Below are 18,842 nucleotides of genomic sequence, written 5' to 3'. Positions count from 1 at the left end.
ATGATAGAGCTTGTGCATTTGGGGAACTGCAAGCAGTTTAGTTGGACTGGTGCTTAGATTGCCCAAGGGTGGAAAGAAGAAGTAGATGGAACAATAGAACAACTAAGGAGTCATAGCAAGAAGACAGATGCAAAAGTTGGTCCCAAACTGCAGTGGACACACTCTTTTCCTCTGAAAACTAGATGTAGCTGTGAACAGCTTTATAAGGGTGGAGGTAGATAGTTGAGAGTGTTGACCCCTGCTAACATCAGTTTTATCTAATTTGCTGAGAGGAGGAGATCTGGTGTGAGGCTGTGAATATGTGTGTGTGCATGTGTGTTGGGGGAGATGGTTAAAGTAGATGGAATAAGGATTCATAAAATCTCAATACTTTCCTCCACTAGGCCATATTTTTCCATCTTTTATCGGTAAGTTTGATTACCCCTGAAATAAGAATCTTTTTATTTTTTGACCTCTTGAAGGATGCTATAGGATTTGACAAGAAGAAGTAAAAAGAGGAAAGGAGTTTAGCCCTAGTGTCAAAAGTGTAAGGGAGATAGAATAAGTGAGTAATACATAGTTGAAAAGAATTGGAAAAAGTGAACCTGAAAGCCTGGCTAACTAGTCCCTATTATGTGAAAGGAAGTGAAGCAGAATAATACAGCATCTTGAAGGCAGGAGCTAGCAGAAACAAGGCAGGAGACAGGTGCAAGTGATCCATACACATCTTGATTGTGTAAGGGGGCACTATATGTAAAATTGCAAGTTAAGGACACATGAATATTGTTGGCTTTGATGCCAAAGCAGCAAGTGGGCTCTTTGGTGGATTGAACCTGTGAAACAACAGATATATAACCCTGTGAATGCCCTGCAATGTCTGAAAGGGTTGCTGGTACCATTGTTAAAAAGAAAAAAACCTTAATACTAGTTGTTGTTGAGGTATACTTATGTAGTCCAGAGAATGGGGGAGAACGTTGTTTCTTCCTTATCAGGTTTCTTTTCAGTCCATGCAAAGCCAGGCTCAGATGGGCATCTTGGAGTTCTTACTCTCTCTGGTCTCCTTTTCTCATTTTTTATTTCTGCCTCTCTCCATTACCTACTCCATTCCCATCCCCATGAGCCCACCGTGGTTGACAACGCATGGATGACGCCATCCTAGTGATGCTCCATAAGATCTAGACTGAGAACACACTTCATGACATTGGGTCCTTCCAATTCTCCTGACCATGGGCTGAGGTCTTTCAGATTATTCCAATATTGCCAATATTTATAGGATCTCATAGAAAAACTTCTTTGCCTTATTATGAGGAAAGATCCTCACCAGGAAAAAGGAGTGAAAGGAGCAGAGTGAGTGAAAGATCAGAAAACCGTATACAACCATATCAATTTCTGGAAAGAGTTTAGTGAAAGTGGGAGACTATTTTGACAATTCACATGGGCTTTTTCACCCCCAGGGAAGGATGGGTGAGGGTTTGTTTATCCTAGGCAAAGAGGATGGGTTTAGTATGGGCTTGGACCTCAGAAAGAGCATGAGATGTGCCATGGATTATAAGTGGTTGAGTGTTGCTAAAGCATAAAGCATGAGGCAAGGACTGGGGAAAGATGAGATTGGAGAGGTGAATGGGGCCAGTCCTCAGAAAACTGACATTTTAATAAATTTTGAATTTGTTCAATAGGCCATTGGGATGGGGAGTATTGAAGATTTTAAGCTGAGGAGTGGCATGGTCTTATTTGAATTTTTAAGTAAGTAGATCTGACAGTCGCGTAGAAGATGGATTTGAAGGGAAAAAAACCTAGAGGCAGAAAACTAAATAGGATACCGTTATATTACTTTAGGCAAGAGATGATGAAAATCTATCTAGGAGAGGAAAAATTAGAGAAATAGCTAGGAGAAAAATAGGTGTGGAGATATTTTAGCTAGTGGGGCAGTGTAGAGGGAGCAGTCAAGGATGACTCCAAGGTTCCACCAGGCTATTAAGGGAGATGGAGAAATTCTAATATGGGAAATGGTGCAGATGTGGCTATCAGAATCGCGGGGGAAGAGGCAATGGACAGACATGGCAACCATCACAGAGAGACAGCTGCTCCTGTATGCTCTGTAGGGATTAGCAAGGTTTTCCAGAGAATCCATAAACTACTGAAATTGTTATCTTCCTTGACCCCTGCCAGCCTTCTCAATGGTACACTGTCTAGACTACACTCTTACTACCAGCCAGTGAATTAACTTATGCCAAAAATGGCCAAAAAGATTCACTATGTGCAGACTGCCTACAGTTGTTTTTCCCCTCTCCTTTCTTTCATACATCCTGTTTTTGCCTTTGTCCCTTGATATTGTAATGTCTGTCTCCTCCATGTAAGAAATAAATACTGGCCAAAATAACTAAACAAAGGTGGCTTAAATACCTGAGTTATTCTTTGACAATGTATTATTGTTTGAAAAGAATTTCAGAACAATATGAAGACAATGATATTATTTATGTTATAAAACCAAAGCTATATATTTTTGTAAGTACAAAAAGCTGTATGTAAATGCGTGGAAGGAAACACATTGAAATGATAATAATGGTTGCTTTTGGTAAAGAGAATGGAATTGGATGGTATCAAGTAGAATTTTAACTTTATCTTTATTGTTTCAAATTTACATTGAAAATATTTAGATATGATATCTGTCTAATTAAAAATAAAAAATAATTAAAAATTCAGAATGCAAGGCAAAAAGAAAGAAATGCCCCTACCATCTTGGGCCATTTTCTGGGGAATCTGGGCAACTCTAGGGAATGGATGGTGTTCATTCCATTTTACCCATCTGGAAGGTCCTGATTTGCCTAGGCCAGCCCATTCTTGCATAAAAAGTTACTGATGGCTTCTGTACTCCATTCTAGAATTTATCTGGATCAGCACTTCTAGCCATTCCATTACTCCTCACTTCTGTTTTTCTTGGTTTTCAGTGTTCCTTATTTAGGCCGCATGTTTCAGCTCACATTTTCCAACTAATCTGATTAGTGACCAGATTTGGATTTGCTCTCCTTGTTTTGATATTGTTGCTTCAGCAGGGTCTCACATTTAGTATTTGTCTTGAGGTTTCTTGCAACTACAGGCTTTTGGGTAAAGGTTTTTGTCCCTGTAGTCAACTTTAGGACACTATAGGATAGACAGACTCCTGTTCCCTCTGGTGCGGTTGGAGGGTGGGGATCCCCTTGCTTCACTCATGATCTAAGATTATTTTCCATCCTCAGAACACATCATGTTACCTCACACATTTGTGAAACAAGTGGTGTTTGTACTCCTGTTCTTTCTAAGATGCCCTTCTCCTTTCCGTCTACTGGGAACACCCGTCTTGTGTTTCCTTCTTTGTGAAGACTCATGCAAGCAGTGAGGTGTTGCTTTGTTGGTTTGCATAGCTTTTTATACAATCTCCCACAGCAAGTAGCACATCATTTACACGAATTATTTAATTAGATTTCTCTCCATCCTACTAAACTGGGAGTTCCTGAGGGTTAGGACTTTGTCTTATTTATTGCTTTATTTTTGTTGAATTTAAAATTCTACAACTTTGAAGGTTTACCCAATGGAGGAAAAGAATTCTTTCAAAAATAGGTGAGCTTCCGGCTTTGATTGTGTGTTACCCTGGCTATATAATGTTTTGTGTATAAAAGAAACAAATGACTTTTTACTCAATCGATAAATCTATTACTTCTTATTCTGACTATGGAGAGTACAGTTTCTCTTCAGTATTAAGACTACTTCATATTTGTGCATATTAAAGGCTCTCACTAACAGAATGGGACCACGTTATAATGTATGAATGTACAATGTTAGAATGTAAATAAGTGACATTTTAAAAAGTCCATGAGCTACTAAAGCAAAATTCTGCAGAAAAATTATGCTATTCTTTCATTGTTAAAATTTAGTAAATAAAAAAATAGGTTACGGGGCCGGCCCGGTGGTGCAACGGTTAAGTGAGCACTTTCCGCTTGGGCAGTCCGGGGTTCGCCGGTTCAAATCCCGGGTGCGGACAGGGCACCGTTTGGCAAGCCGTCCTGTGGTAGGCGTCCCACATATAAAATAGAGGAAGATGGGCATGGATGTTAGCTCGGGGCCTGTCCTCCTCAGCAAAAAGAGGAGGATTGGCAGATGTTAGCTCAGGGCTAGTCTTCCTCAAAAAAAAAAAAAAGGTTGTTGCTGAATAGATCTAGGTTCTCATTAAATAGATATTGTTTTCTTCCTTTCCTTGATTTTTTTTTTTAGTTTCTTCTTTTTATTTGCTTTAATTGATTTAATAACAGGTATGGTAGATGTTTAAATGTAGTATAACCCTAATTGATAGGAAATAGTAGAAACCACTGATTGTAATCAGCAAGACTTGATTTATGTCATGTTTCTAGGTGACCAATGGAGATTTTATTAATGATTTGGTTGAGATGAGACAACCTTTTAATATTTTACTTTGATCCGTGGTTCTATCTCTGTGGCACATAATTACACAGTATTAATATTGTCTTGCTCTAAATTAAAATGCTTTTGTAAAAGAAAAAACTGTAATTAAAGAGATAAAGAATGTCTGCCATGCTTTCATTGTGGTCATTAATCTGGCCTTAAAATGAACTGAAATTCAAATAGAGTTTGAAGAGGGGTAAAACAAAAGAAGGGGCTGTCTAGGTATCTATCTTTCTACCACTTAAATTAACATAAGACTTTATATCTAACATGTATTTTTTGAGTACCTAAAAAGAGAAATTGAAAGTAATGTCATAATCCTAACCCAGGGATTGCTTACAGGGAGTGTGAGTTTTCATCCATTGGTATTGACTACTTGGTGTAATGTATTGAGAAGGGTCTGAGGCCATATCTGGGTTTAGCAGTAAAGAGTATTACAAGCAATGAATGATGACTGGTTGAGTGTGGGAATGGCAGCTTATGTAATGTGTATTTTCTCCCTCTAATATAAGACATTAAAGGTAGTGTCATGAGCATGTTTTCAAGACCATCCTGGTGCCTGTGTGATGAGATGTTATCTCATGAAAACATGACGTCAGCTCCACTTATGTGTCATTATCTTCTTTACACAAATGAAGAACGTGAGATTAGGAGGGTTAGCAACTTGTCTGAAGTCAACCAGCTTTTAGAGCAGAGCTGGGATTTCAACCTAAGTAGGTCTGACTTCAGAGAATAGGATCTATTTACTTGGCCATGAAGTCATTTTATAACAGAGGAACTAATATTAGTTCCGATTATCAGAAATGTTTCATGGATGAATTGAGACTTTTGCCAGACCTTGAGGAATGTCTGCTATTTAATAGGTAGAAAGAAAGGAGATAAGGGAACAGCATGAGCAAACGTGGAAACATGGGAATGAGTCTTTGTGTTTAGTGAATTGATTTGTCAGCGGCACCTGCTGGGATGGCAATGAGAATGTTGTAAGTGTGGCCAGATGATGGGGTGCTTTAAATGTCAGAAGGAGTGTGGATTTAACTCTATAAGCAATGGTAAATCACAGTACATTATTGATAAAAGCAACACTTCAAGAAGATTAATCTGACGTTGGACTGTTGTCTCAGGATTAATGGGGGTCATGAGAGATGAAGTTAGAGAGATTAATTAGAAGGTTACTACTATAGTCCAAAGAATGCAAGCATAGATAATTACATTGCTTATCTTTTATTGAACAATTTTTATGCTTAGGCATTGAACTAAGCACTTTACATATGTTATCTCAGCTATTCCATACAACAACATTATGAAGAACGTATTATGATCTTCATTTCATGATGAAGAAACAGGTCAGAGAGGTCCGGATTACAAAACTAGTGATGGAACTGATTTTTAAATCCTGGGTGATTTGATTTCTAAAACATCATGTTCCTCTGCTTATTATAAACAGGAGGGAAGAAGGCCTACATGTGAGTATTGAGAAAGGAGGAACTGATAATTGACTTGGTGAGATATTAAAAGCAGTTGGTTTCAACATTTTGGGCTGCTGCAACAAAGTAAGAAATAAAATACATTTTACCTCACACACCAGGACATAGCTACTCACGGATATAATCAGAATAAACTCATGAAATGGCATTTATTTACTCTTAACATGTATAATGCACTCTGATATTTTCTTTTCTATTTTATTTCATTAATTTTTTTCTAATTGTGACCCACTAGAGATTTTACAATCCACTAATAAATGGATTGTGGCTCTGAGTTGAAAAACTCTGAGCTATAACATATGAAAGAAAAAAAGTCAGAAGTCATCTCTAGGTTTAGCTTGAGTGTTGAAGAGAATGGGCACCACTCATTGATAAAAATAAAGGAGAAATTGGAAATGGGAGTTGATTAGTTTCCAGTGGGTGCTGTAAGAAAATACCACAAGCTTGGTGGCTAAAACAACAGAAATTTATTCTCTCATGGTCTGGAGGCCAGAAGTCCAACATTAGCATCACTGGGCCAATGTCAAGGTGTTGACAGATCAAGACTTTCTCCAGAGGCTCTAGGGGGTCTGTTCCATGTCTCTTCCAGGTTCTTTGGGTTGTGGCTGCATCTCTCCAATCTCTTCCTCCACGGTCACATCATCTTCTCTTCTTTGATGAATAGTCTCCCTCTGCCTCTCTCTTTTAAGGACACTTGTGATTGCAGTTAGGACACACCTGGATGTTCCAGGATAATCTGTCTCAAGATCCTCAACTTAATGCCATCTGCAAAGCTTTTTATTGCCATGTAAGGTAACCTTCCTAGGTTCCAGGGATTTGGATGTAGATGTCTTTTGGGGGGCCATTATTCAGCCTGCTATGAGTGTTGATGGAGGGAAAAATATAGTGAGTTCAGTTTTTGAATGGTGAGATGTTCAGTTACCTTGGAAGCAGTTAGGAAAACAAGACTTGAATTTACTAATATATAAAAGGTGAGGAATGTAATTATATATTAGTTGTTTATTAACATCAAGGAGATAGCTGAAGCTTTGAGAGTAGACATGGTTATGCAAGCACAAACCAAACTCATCTTTATAAAACATGCAATGCTGGGTATTGGACGAAAAGCAAGCTCAGGTCAGATGTCTGCAAAGCAATGAGAAGTGTGTGTCTACCAGCAGCTGTGTTTATCAGGTAATTAAGCTTGCTTGCTTTCTTTGTATCTATCTATCTATCTACCTACCTATCATCCACCTAAGATATTACAATATACTAGAGTAGATACAGAGCCACTTTTTACAAATATAATTAGTGCCTAGCACAGTATCTGCCATATAGCAGGTACTTGACAAAATATTTCTTGAATTATTGTGATAATTCTTTTTTTTAAAGTGACTTTTTTTTGTGTGGGGAAGATTGGCCCTGAGCTAACATCCGTTGCCAGTCTTCCTCTTTTTGCTTGAGGAAGATGGTCCTTGAGCTAACATGGGTGCCAATCTTCCTCTGCTTTGTATGTGGGACACTGCCACTGGATGGCTTGATGAGCAGTGTGTAGGTCCATGCCTGGGATCTGAACCTGCAAACCCTGGGCCGCCAAAATGAAGTGTGCAAACTTAACCACTCTGTCACGGGGCTCAACCCCTAAAAGTGACTTCTCATTCTGAAAGTCTAGGCTTTTTCTGGCCCATTTTGTGTCTTTTCCTGGCCATCAGAAACCTGCCTTCGGAATTTGACATGAGAACTTACAGAATCTATAGTTCTGGTTGTAAGCTCTCATTTTTACCCTTAAGGTAACACAAAGAGAGAGGATAAATGATTTGTCCAGGATGATCTAGTGCTCTTTTCACTACACTCCTCTGCTTTTTCACAGCCATTTTAAGCCAAACTTCTGTTGAGTTTGTCAACTTGAAGAAGCAGTACTGTTCTTTACTAGAAAGGGGTGGTACTCTAGGTCTTTCCTTCTTGGTATTTATTTTCTTTGAAAGCAAAACACTGCTTCCACTGGGACCCAGAGTCATTTATCTAATCACAGCCTTACACAGTGGATTGATGCATTATTTCTGCTTCCCGCCACAACTTTGGAAATGTGTGGTGGTATTTTTTTGATTATTACTATGAATGCGGAGAGGATGGCTTCTGGCATTTACTAGCTGGGGTCAGGAAGGCTTATACATTCTGCAATGAGCAGGACAGTGTGTCACAACAAAGAAATATTTTACTTGAAAAGAATTAAAAGAAGGCGGTGTCCTATCCCACGGATGAGCTACTCTCTATGTATTTACACTGGAGTAGACTTTTATGAGTTCGCATCATCTCCAAATGGTTTTGCATGAAAGAAATATTATAAAAATAAAAATATTTTTGAAGAGATCAGTTTTCTCTAGATAAGTCAAAACTGGTTCTCAGTGATAATGTTCGTTACTTTTTTCAAGACACAGGGAGTTCTTGCCAGAGGTGTGGTTGAAGTGGCAGATATTCTTCAGGATCAGTCATTGTAAGGAAGTCACATTATGTGGAGTAATTTAAGGAATAGGCTGTGTTTAGGGGAACATAATGTGAAGTGATCTTGAACTGGTGGGTAAGAAAAAATATGAAGAAGAATGTTGCTACCACTAATGTAATGCCGAGAATGGCTTTGTGTTGTCAAAGAACATGTAAAATGTGAATTTAGTGAGCAGAGTTTGGTCAGAAATCTACGGATGATTTTGGAACAATTTCTTTTTATTTATAGCACTGGGAAGATGGGGCATTTCATTTGCAAGGCCACCATTAAAACTTCCTTTTGGTTTTTTGCTTTGAACTATCATTTATTAAATATTTATTTTTGTGCCAGGCACTATGCCTTACAGATATTATTTCATTTGACTCTCTGTCTATGGAATCTGGATATTTATTCATTTACTAATAAGTTGTGAGTAAGTGAAGATTTTCTGAGCAGGAGAATTACACGATGTAAATTATACTTTAGAAAGATTAACATGATAGAGTGTATAATGGCTAATTAGATGGATGAGAAACTGGAGGCACTTAGTAGATAGTAACTATAATCCAGTAGAGAAGTGTTGATGCAGAATAACCAATAATCATTTTATAAATAACAGAGATAAGGTGAGGTTTACTTGAGCCAAGGTGAGGATTATAATCTGGGAAGGGAAGTTGCACAAAGGAGGAAAGCCTTCCAGAGAAGCATGGTTTTCAGTACAGTCTTATACCTTTTTAGAACAAAGGACATACGTTAAACACACCCAGGATAAATTTTCGTCAAAGTTTCAAAGAGGTATTTAGTTGCAAATTATCAGGTCAACATGACCCTGTTGTTGGGAAAAAGACTAAGTGTGTTACTGATAGGGTGCAGGAGGGGAAGTATGTCTTCTTATCTTGAGAGCGCATTCTTTACTTCAATGGTTAAAGCAGAGGTACAATGTGTGTTTGACAGGCTCTAAGTCAGGCTTCTTTAGTTCAAGCCAAAGCAGTTTTTGAACCCAAATAGTTACCCCCATACCTCAATATGTGAAAATCTCTTGTCACATGCGTTATATGATATCACAACAGATTGAATACAGAAATAGATATGAGAATCAGGCTGTCTTATATTGACAGACACTAAAGAAAATTGGAAAAATTTAAACAATGTTACTCTTCTCACCAAATTCTTATTTTTGAAAACAATCATAAAAACAACAGTGAAATATATTATGTTTACATGTAATGAGTTTATTATTGTCATTTAAAGTGAATTTGTGAAGAAGTATTTAAATATTTCTCAGTTTTAATTTTTAAAACAATAGATATTGATAGATATCATCCACATAAACAAACATCACTTTGGGATTCCCAATAAATTTTAAGAGTTGTAAAGAGGTCCTGAAACCCAAAAGTTTGAGAACTGCTGATTCAGAGGCATGACAGTGGGATTCAGGAGGGCAGAGCCAACTTCTTAGAGCCCAAGCTCCATTGAACATTTTAATAAATTTGGTTTCCTCTGTGACAGCTGACAAGCAGCTGATGAAGAGCCTGGGAGAGGTGAACTTCTGGGAGAAAGCGATAAGGGGAATTATAGCTGCGGACTTTAAGGGAAATGATAGGCCTAGGAAGGGTGGTGGAGGGGAGCAGAATCTGCCATCCCCAAATGTGTCTCTTTTGTTTCACTATTTTTTAAGAACAAGACTCAGGCAGAAACTTTGACTTTCCTCTAACCGCCTAAAAGAATTTAAGATAGAAGGCCTATTCCAGGGAGGAGCTATCAGCATAGAAAACTATAGTATAATATGAACTGTTTGTGGTAGATGGGGAAGAGTTTAGCCCTCCCAGTGTCGCATTGTCTTTGCTAGGATGGCAAACATTTGTTTACCAAACATTTGCTTTTCCTTCTTCAAGTGAGTTGCCTTACTCCCCTTTGAAGTCCCAAATCGCTACCCCCAACATCCTCTTTTGTCTTTCACTGAAGATGGTATTTAATGTGGTGGCTTTGGCCATTTTGGTGAGTTACTCAGTTTTCTTGGGTTCTCTCAGGTATACATGTTATTAAGCTTGATTTTCTCCTGTTGTTCTGTCTCATGTCAATTTAATTTTTAGACCCATCAGAAGAACCTAGAAGGATAGAGGGAAATTTCTCTCCCTCTACAGTGGTTTTAGATAGAGCTCGCCCTCACCATTCAGTTCTTTCCACTATGCCATACTGCTTCCTAAGAGTTCTCTAGGATGAAAGATTATGATAATATATTCTAAGAATTGTTCATTTTATTGGCTTTTTATCATGCTTTTGGCATGCAAAGTATTCACTGGGGACTATTCCTGGAAAGCTAGCTATGTCACCACCTGAGGCTTTATATAGAAGGACTGAAGATCAACTGATTTAGTTTAAATCTATTCACGTTCCAAGCAGCTTTAGATGGAAACCCTGGGTCATCTTTATTTAAAGCCTCTCTCTAAAATCCTGTAGAGAGGGGCTTCTGTTAATTGATTGGTTCTTATGGAGAAAGATTAAAGTGATGGCGTTTTCCCCCCTCTTTTCTCTCCTTCTCACGTGGTTTAGAGAATTTACTAGTGTTGATTGTCAACCACTGATCACAGTCATGTGTGACCATTTATTTTCCAGTCTGCACGTTAGTCATAGACTGGAGTGTGTAGTATTTTCAGACATATCTTTTCCTAGCCCTAAAAATTTTCTTTTGCAAAAGAATCTTGTGGAAACAAAGATTAAAGGCTCAAAAAGAAACAAAAGCAAATAAAATTCCTAAATATTAGAGTAGCTTTTGCAAAATAAAATAATCTTTTTGCATTATGTCATTCACTTTCAAAGATTTCAGTTCTATGCAATTTGGTTCTTTTATACCTTTCGTAGTTAATTGAAATAGTTTGCTATTTACTGTTATTCTGTAGATAGGGTTGCCAGGTAAAATACAGGACATCCAGGGTATATTTCAATTTCAGAAAAACAATGAATCAGTGTTTGGTATAAGTATGCCCCAAATATTGCATAAGACAATACTTACACTGAGGAATGATTGGTTGTTTATATGAAATTCGAATTTAACTGGGCATCCTATATTTTAATTTGCTAAATTTGGCAACCTTACCTAAGCACAATACATTCTTTTGTCTTTACTTTGCATTATATAGAACAGGATTAGGATTGTATTTTCAAATGGTTTTGTAGTTAAAGACAAAAATCTAATTTTCTCCGTGAAACAATTATTAGTTGTAAAAACTAATTCTGTAAAGTCTGTAACTAGTTCTGTAAAACAGAGCTCTTAATTCTCAGAAATGGAGTGCTAAAACTAGTACTGGTCTTGCAAATCAAGTTTTACAGCTTAGCCTGTGAAACCTTCCCTTCTGGTTACTGGGTAAACTGGCTCCACCCAGCTGCTGAAATGTGATAACAAGTTGCAACAAAGCCAGAAGTTGGCTAGGCTGCCTTCGCTTCTCAAGGTAAGTGTCTCTGTTTTCTTTATGTCGGAGCTCTTAGCAAAACCTTTAAAAATTGATCCAGCTAGGGGACAGTACTGAGTGCATGCTCCTGTGGTGACCCGCGGCAGGCAGCGACGCGGGATGGATGCTTTACGAACAAACTGTCTTCTGGAGCTTGTGTTGAGCTAATGAGTGTTCGCTAACGAGTGAGGTTAATAACATGTCCTGTGACTTTGACTAATGAGCTTTAATCCCAAGAAAGGGGTGATTATAAGTAGAGACGTGTTTGGGATCCTGAAAAGTATCAACTTTATTCGTGCATGAGCGTTCCTTTCTTTCTTTCTTTTTTTAATTTTAAACTGTGGGAACTCCCTTTTATAAATTTAAAGCTAATGGCATAAATCCCTATATGAAGGTTACCTACAGCTTTGCTTGTTTTTTAAAGTATTTTTAGTCTACAAATCTTGGCTCTCCCTACTCCTTCTCATGGTGTGCCTTTAGAATTTCACCAAGGCTCTGGGGTGACTAGGTGTTACCTCTGCCCTTAGTTTCTTTGCATTTGTCGGTGCTTTCCTAGGGACAAAGGAAATTTTTTAATTTGTAAATGCGTTATCAGGAATATTTCTTTCCAAAGCTAAACTTTCCAGTTCAGATATTTTCTTTTTCCTCTGAATTAAAAAAAAAAAACTAGAAAGATGTGAATGTTGTACTTGGATAGTGCAAAGGTGGGAGGCTAAAATTTGATCTATTGGTTTATTGAAAGCAATAGCTAGACTTTTTAAAGGATGGTTTTGTTTAAAGTGATGAGTTCTACTAAGTCTTTTAATAAGCCAATATGTTGCTTGTTTTGCTGTGCTGTACCTTCTGTTTCATACCTGTCCATTTCCGTAATATTGGGTTCTCTGGAAATCACATTGCAAGTGATGTTTTCAATGTTGTCGGCTAGTTAGGGTCAAAGGAGATGAATGAGTAGGACACTTTTGCTGCCTCCAGGAGTTTGCCATAAGACAAGTCACCAGTTGTGGCAGAAAAATGTGATAAATTTTTTTATTAACGAAAACCAAAGCTTATGGAGTTTTCAACAAGAGAACGGTTACATCAAGTTGGTGGAATTAGGTATGACTCCAAGGAAAGAAGTTGATTTTAAATGGAAGCTCTGGTTTATGGTGGGCACTGTGCTAGATGTTTCATAGATGTTATTTTGTTTAATCTTCACAAGAACACTCAACACTGGTAACTTCAACACTGAAGTTAGAAAACTAAGGCCTGATGGGGTTAAATAATTTACCCAAAGTCACCAAGGTGGTGCCTGCTGGTTGAAACCCAAGTCTGTGTGATTTCAAAGTCCATATTGTTCACTGTCGCGTAGGACAGAGTAGTTGATGGCATTTTAAATGGACCTTGAAAGAGGGGTAGAGGTTTTATTTATTAAAACAAAACAAATGAAAACAGTAAAAGTAACATAAAATGTTTGAAAATAGAAAAAGGAAAAAACTCTAACCACTTTACAATTAATGTATTTCTGTACAGTCTTTACATATGCATATTTTGTAGTGTTTTTCAAATTATAAAACACTACATGCTTTTAAAAGAGTGTGTACAATGCAAAGAGGAGTAAAGAGAGGAAGTCCATTCCTCTTCCCATGCTGAAAACCGCCCCCAAAGGGTAACCACTGCTGACAACCGTTAAAGCTTGGCATGGTTTTTTTTTTTTTTCTTTTATCTTCCCTTTTAAGTAAAAGATATTTTGGTCCACTACATATCATTTTAGGGTTTGCTTGTTTTCATTCCTCAGTGGGGCAGGAGCGTGTTTCCACTTAAGTACATGTAGATTCATGTCTTAGGATTTTTGTGAAATGAGTTAAAACTTGCAAAGCACTTAAACAATGCCTTTCTCCAAGAAAGTACTGTGTAATGATTAGTTGTTATATTTGTCATTGTCTACTCTATTTCATTCTTTTAAATAGATACACAGTGTTCTTTAGTTTGGATATAGCGTAGTTATTTTTGTGATGACCTATATTGTCTTAAATTTTTTTTTTGGTGAGGAAGATTGGCCCTGAGCTAACATCTGTTGCCAAACCTCCTCTTTTTGCTTGAGGAAGATTGTTACTGAGCTAACATCTGTGCCAGTCTTCCTCTACTTTTTTGTATGTGGGATGCCACCACAACGTGGCTTGATGTGTGGTGTGTAGGTCCATACCCGGAATCCAAACCCCTGAACCCTGGGCTACTGAAGAACTTAACCACTATGCTACTGGGCCAGCCCCATAAATTGTCTTAAATTTTTGCGATTACAGGTAATCTTTGCATAATTGTGTGGGTTTTTCTGTAGGATGAAGTCCTTGAAGTCAAATTATTAGGTCAGAGATTAAACATATTTTAATTTAGTAGGATACTGTCAAATTTCCTCCAAAAATATTGACAGTTTACACTCTTCACTGACTGTGTATGAGTCTGTGCATTTCTCCACATCCTTACTTCTATTGGATATAATCAGTCTTTGGCATTTTAGGTGAAATGATATGTAATGCACCTTTTTTTCACATAGTTTAAGCATAGTATACAGGGATTTTCATATCTTAGTATTTTCCATTTAATATATATCTCTTTTTATGTCGGTAGGAATTTGATGGGTGAAGTAATGGAGGTTCCAGTTAGAAGGCAGAACATGGGTGGAAAGAAAGAGTAGTGCTTATTCCAGGAATAAGTACAAATGGTACATTGTCCCTAGAGTGTGGTGGGAAAATCTCTGAAATTAAGTTGTGCTGAATAGTACAAAACATTAAATGTCTACTGCTTTTGTCTTTAATTTAATAATTCCTGGGCAGCTGTTGAAGATTTTGGGGGAGAGGAGTGATATGGTGAGAATTGTGCTTTAGGAAAATGATCTTGTGGTGTTGTGTAGGACAGATTAGAATGGAGACAGAAACAGAGAGACCATTGGAGAGTGTTTCATTAATTTGGGTGACGGATAATGAAGGCTTTGTGCTCAGAGGTGATGGCAGAATGGAAAATAGTAGACAGATGTAATAGAGGGAATGGAAAGTAGAAGGGAGATGCAAAAGGGAGAAATAGGAGTGTGGAAGGGTGGAGGTGGAATCTGCAGACCTTGTGTGGAAACTGGGTCCAAAGGTGTGTTTGGAGTCAAATCTTGAGAATTCAGTCCTTCAAGCTTGCTAACTAGAAATGTTTTGACAGGCCGTCATCAGAATAGGAAAATCACATGTGAGAGCTAGTCTGGAGGAAAAGATGATGAATTTCATTTCAGACAAATTGAGCTTATTGTCATCCAAATGGAAATCTATACGCAGTTGGAAATTTGAGTCAAAGCATTGTGGAGATGTGGGGTGGGGGTAATTGAAAGATTTTGGAAACATCTATGAAGCATGGAAGTCATGAGCCTGCAGAGAAATGTGGGGGCCAAAGGAAAAAGTCTTGGGGATGGATATCATCCTGTAAGGGGCATGAAAAGGAGTCAGATTTAATTATTATAATAGTTTTTACAATGACTATTTCTAGTATTTAACCTTGGATCTAGTTACACTGTCCTTCACTGCCCCCAAAAGTCCATTCTCACTTTTTCCTTTCTGCCTCTGGTTCTTTTATTGCTCCTATTCAAATGGTGGTTATTCCAAATCCCTTTTCCTCTCTCATGCCTTATTTACTTAGCATGTCAGCCTTAAGGATCTCCTCTGAAGCTGTGGGTGGCTTAGCGGTTAAAACCTCAGAAACTAGACCAGAGACTCTATTTTTTACCACTCATTTGCTGTGACTTTGGCAGGTGTCTTAATCAGTGCCCTATTTTACGTATTGGGGACAATAACACTGCCTCCCTACCCCCCAGGTTGTTTTGAGGAATGGGTGCTAAATCCTTGACGTAGTGCTTCATATGTTGTAAGCCCTTAGTAATTGTTAGCTCTTATATTATTATTTTCTCCCATACCTCTAAATTTCTATAATGCAATGCATTTTTTCCCTGTCTGTCCCTGTGTAATCTTAAGCAGTAGTTTTTTTACAACCTCTGTGAGCTTCAGTTTCTGTACAACAAAAAAACCTTTGTGTATTTCTTCCAATGATTAGAGTTCATCCAGGAAAAGCACCTACTGAGATGACTGGACTAGAACAGGCATTCAATAAATAGTACCATAATTTAACTGACAAATTAATGGTATTTGTTCTTGTTTCATTGATTAGTTTTGTGTCTTTGGAGAAGGGGCCATTCCAGTTAGCATCTTGTGTTTTGAGGACAAGATTATTGTGAGGGCCATGTGGAATGATCCAGATGAAAGCTTTATAACATGTAATAAGATACTTGCTTCCAATCATTTTTCCAGAGAATGAATAAAGAAGATGGAAAACTTACTTGCTAATCACACTGTGATTAGGGCAATCAGGATTAGATTGTGGAGTTCCCAATTACTTTTCTTCAGTGGCTTTTCTCTACCTTTCCCTTTGTTTTTTCTTGTTTTCACTTAAAATCTAAACTCTTTTTTCAGAATTCTTTTCAACCATCGTAAGTTGTCAGACCTGACAGATCCCAAATTGGTATTGAATGTGCTATTTTTTTATGCTCTTTGTTTTCTAGAACCTTCTCTGAAAATGTCATAACTCCAATTGTTAATTTAAAAAATCATTTTTCTCTGTGCTTCCCACTGTGAAAATGGAGTCTGAAACATTTTTATCTGAGGAAGTGGAAATACTTGACCTATTTTTCAATTTCCCTATAATTTGAGATTCAGTTATAAAAGTCAATTTAATTCTTGATGTGGAAGTTTTCTATGAAGTTCAAGTTAAATTACTAGAAAGAAGGGGAACAAATTTTCTGAAATAGTTCAGAAAACTTGAACAAATTAAATACAGATGAAAGAAATATATGAAAATCTCAGTTGTCTAACCACAGCAGTGTTCAGAAGAAATTAGCATATACTGGCAAAATGGAAAGTTAATAGTGATAATAAATAATTCCAATTGCCATTTATTGGCAACTTAGTGTTTTCAGGCATTGATCTAGTTGTTTTTACATCCATTCTTTTAGGAGCTTTAGTTCTATGAAAGAAATCTCAACATTGCTTCTCAGACTCATAGAGTGGACTCAACATTCTAAATTAGGGAAGCTAATTTAGATTTTAACTTTGTCACAATACGCCCCCACTCAAATTGTTCATTGTGAAATTTGATCCTTTTGTAAGGATTACATCAGAAGTAATATCTACAAGGTTCTCACCAAATGTTTGTTTCTTTTTCTTTTTCTCCAGGCTATGTCCCCTTTCTTTCCCCTTCTATAGTAAAACTGTAATCCTCTTCTTTGTTTTGTCAAAGAAATTTCATTGCTTTTTCTATATATCTCTTGTGCTTAGTCTTAACTTTTCTGACTTTGTCAATCTCCTCATCCCCCTGTGGTTCTGCCTAGTTTTCTACAGCTCTTTCTGCCTAACTCTGCCGCTGTATAGGTGAACACCCATTTCTACCTCTAACCTAGTCCCTGTAGGTTTTTGCTCACAGGCTTGCCATGTTTGCTCCAGATCCTAGATGAAATGCTGATCTTACAAATGTGCTGTGTCCCAGAATTAATTTCTAATTCAGCTTAGAATTTCAATTCCATTTTCCAATAGAAGTAACATTATAAACGGTGGTTCTGTTTTTAGGCCAAAAGCCTAGAAGCAAAAGCATGTTTAATTCATAAATTAATTGAAATATTTTATACTTGTAGCAAAGTAAATGAAAATAATGCCATTGTAATTCTAGCAATAAAATAAAATGAAAACAATATGAGTAAGAGGTAGTTATTTACCTTAAACATCATTTGTGGAATGTAGTTGATGGAAATTCTGAAAGGAGCATTCAAGTGCTTTAGTGATTGCAGTGTTTTTATATTTTGGGTAATTAAAGGTCGCTGTGAGAACGCTAATTCATTATCCATATTTATAGTTTTCCTTTAGGTTCACAAAAGAGAGAATAAGACATTTTCCATTGGATAAATCCATCTCCTATATTCAAAATCCTATGGCTTGTCTTGTTTCTTTCTTCTTTAGTTCTGAAAACTATCGTTTTTTACTGAAATCCTTGATACTCCTAATTTAGAAGTCAATTCAAGGCTGAAACTTAATGGTCTATATATGCCGTAAAAGTAATGTCTTTCAAACTGCAGGTGAAGATCCATTGGTAAGCTTAGAAATAATTCAGATGGATGTAACCAGCATGAAAAACAGGAAGGAATAGAAAATACATGAGTTTATCAGATACGGCTAAAGGTAAATAGTGTCTCTTGAAATGTTTGTTGCATCATAATGTAAAAATATTTCTTATTTTGGGTGTGGTGAAAAATAAACTCACTGCAGATAGCGAAGAAATGTCCTTTCTCAAATTATTTAGATATTTTATAGCAAACTCTTTGGTTGAGCTTTTGCTTTTTTTGTGGCTCTTTCTTCATAATTAAGAAAACCTTGTTACCTCTTACCTCTGCATCAAATAAGACACAAATGTGTGATTGTACTCATATCTTAGGTGATATAGAGTGGGTGTTATTGGGCTGAGTTCCAACATTTTTTTTGTGTGCGTGTTAACTTTTGAACTCCTTTGATGCCTTAATTTAAAATGAGTGACTAACAAGAGCTGGAGCTTGAATGCACTATAACTAGACTTGATTAGTTATTTACTCGCTTAGTCATCTGACATGGCTTCAAAAGATGTGCTTTCCTCCATTTTTTTCTTTTTCGTACAATGTTTTTTGAGTCGTGCAATAAAAAGACATTTAGCGACCAATTTATTTAAACAGTTCTTAACGCATATTCCTTTTTCTAATGACTTTCTTACATCTAAATATTTTTCAGTTGGATTCTTGTCATTTTATCTGAATTTTATCTTGTAATAAATATAGTGTCTTATGTTTATCATATATCACTTGCCTTTGTGGTTTACAATAACAAAAATAACTACACATTCATCCAAGTACAAGAATGTGGTATTTAAATAATAAAGAATACATTTGTTTTGAAGTTTTATCTTTGTGTGAGATGTGCGTAGGACATGGTATAAGAAGTCATTATATTT

The 18,842-nt window shown here is 37.0% G+C and overlaps 1 protein-coding gene across 4 annotated transcripts in view; it reads left to right on the top strand.

The window, feature by feature from the left end:
• FRRS1 (ferric chelate reductase 1) overlaps nucleotides 1-18,842 on the top strand; it is a 99,041-nt gene that overhangs the window by 40,452 nt on the left and 39,747 nt on the right. The window contains exon 1 of one of the 4 annotated variants that reach the window (XM_046645807.1): nucleotides 11,767-11,810. The exons of 1 other annotated variant lie outside the window; for it this stretch is intronic. The gene's annotated coding sequence lies outside the window, so the exon portion shown is untranslated. Of the gene's footprint in view, nucleotides 1-11,766; nucleotides 11,811-11,914; nucleotides 12,001-17,944; nucleotides 18,044-18,842 lie in introns of those variants that run through there. 2 more of the 4 variants (XM_046645809.1, XM_046645808.1) reach the window with 2 other exon arrangements.

The sequence above is a fragment of the Equus quagga genome, chromosome 18 (assembly GCF_021613505.1).
Source record: "Equus quagga isolate Etosha38 chromosome 18, UCLA_HA_Equagga_1.0, whole genome shotgun sequence".
NCBI classification, from domain to species: Eukaryota; Metazoa; Chordata; class Mammalia; order Perissodactyla; family Equidae; genus Equus; species Equus quagga.
Note: the sequence above shows the minus strand (reverse complement) of the source record. Positions and strands in the feature narration are given on the sequence as shown.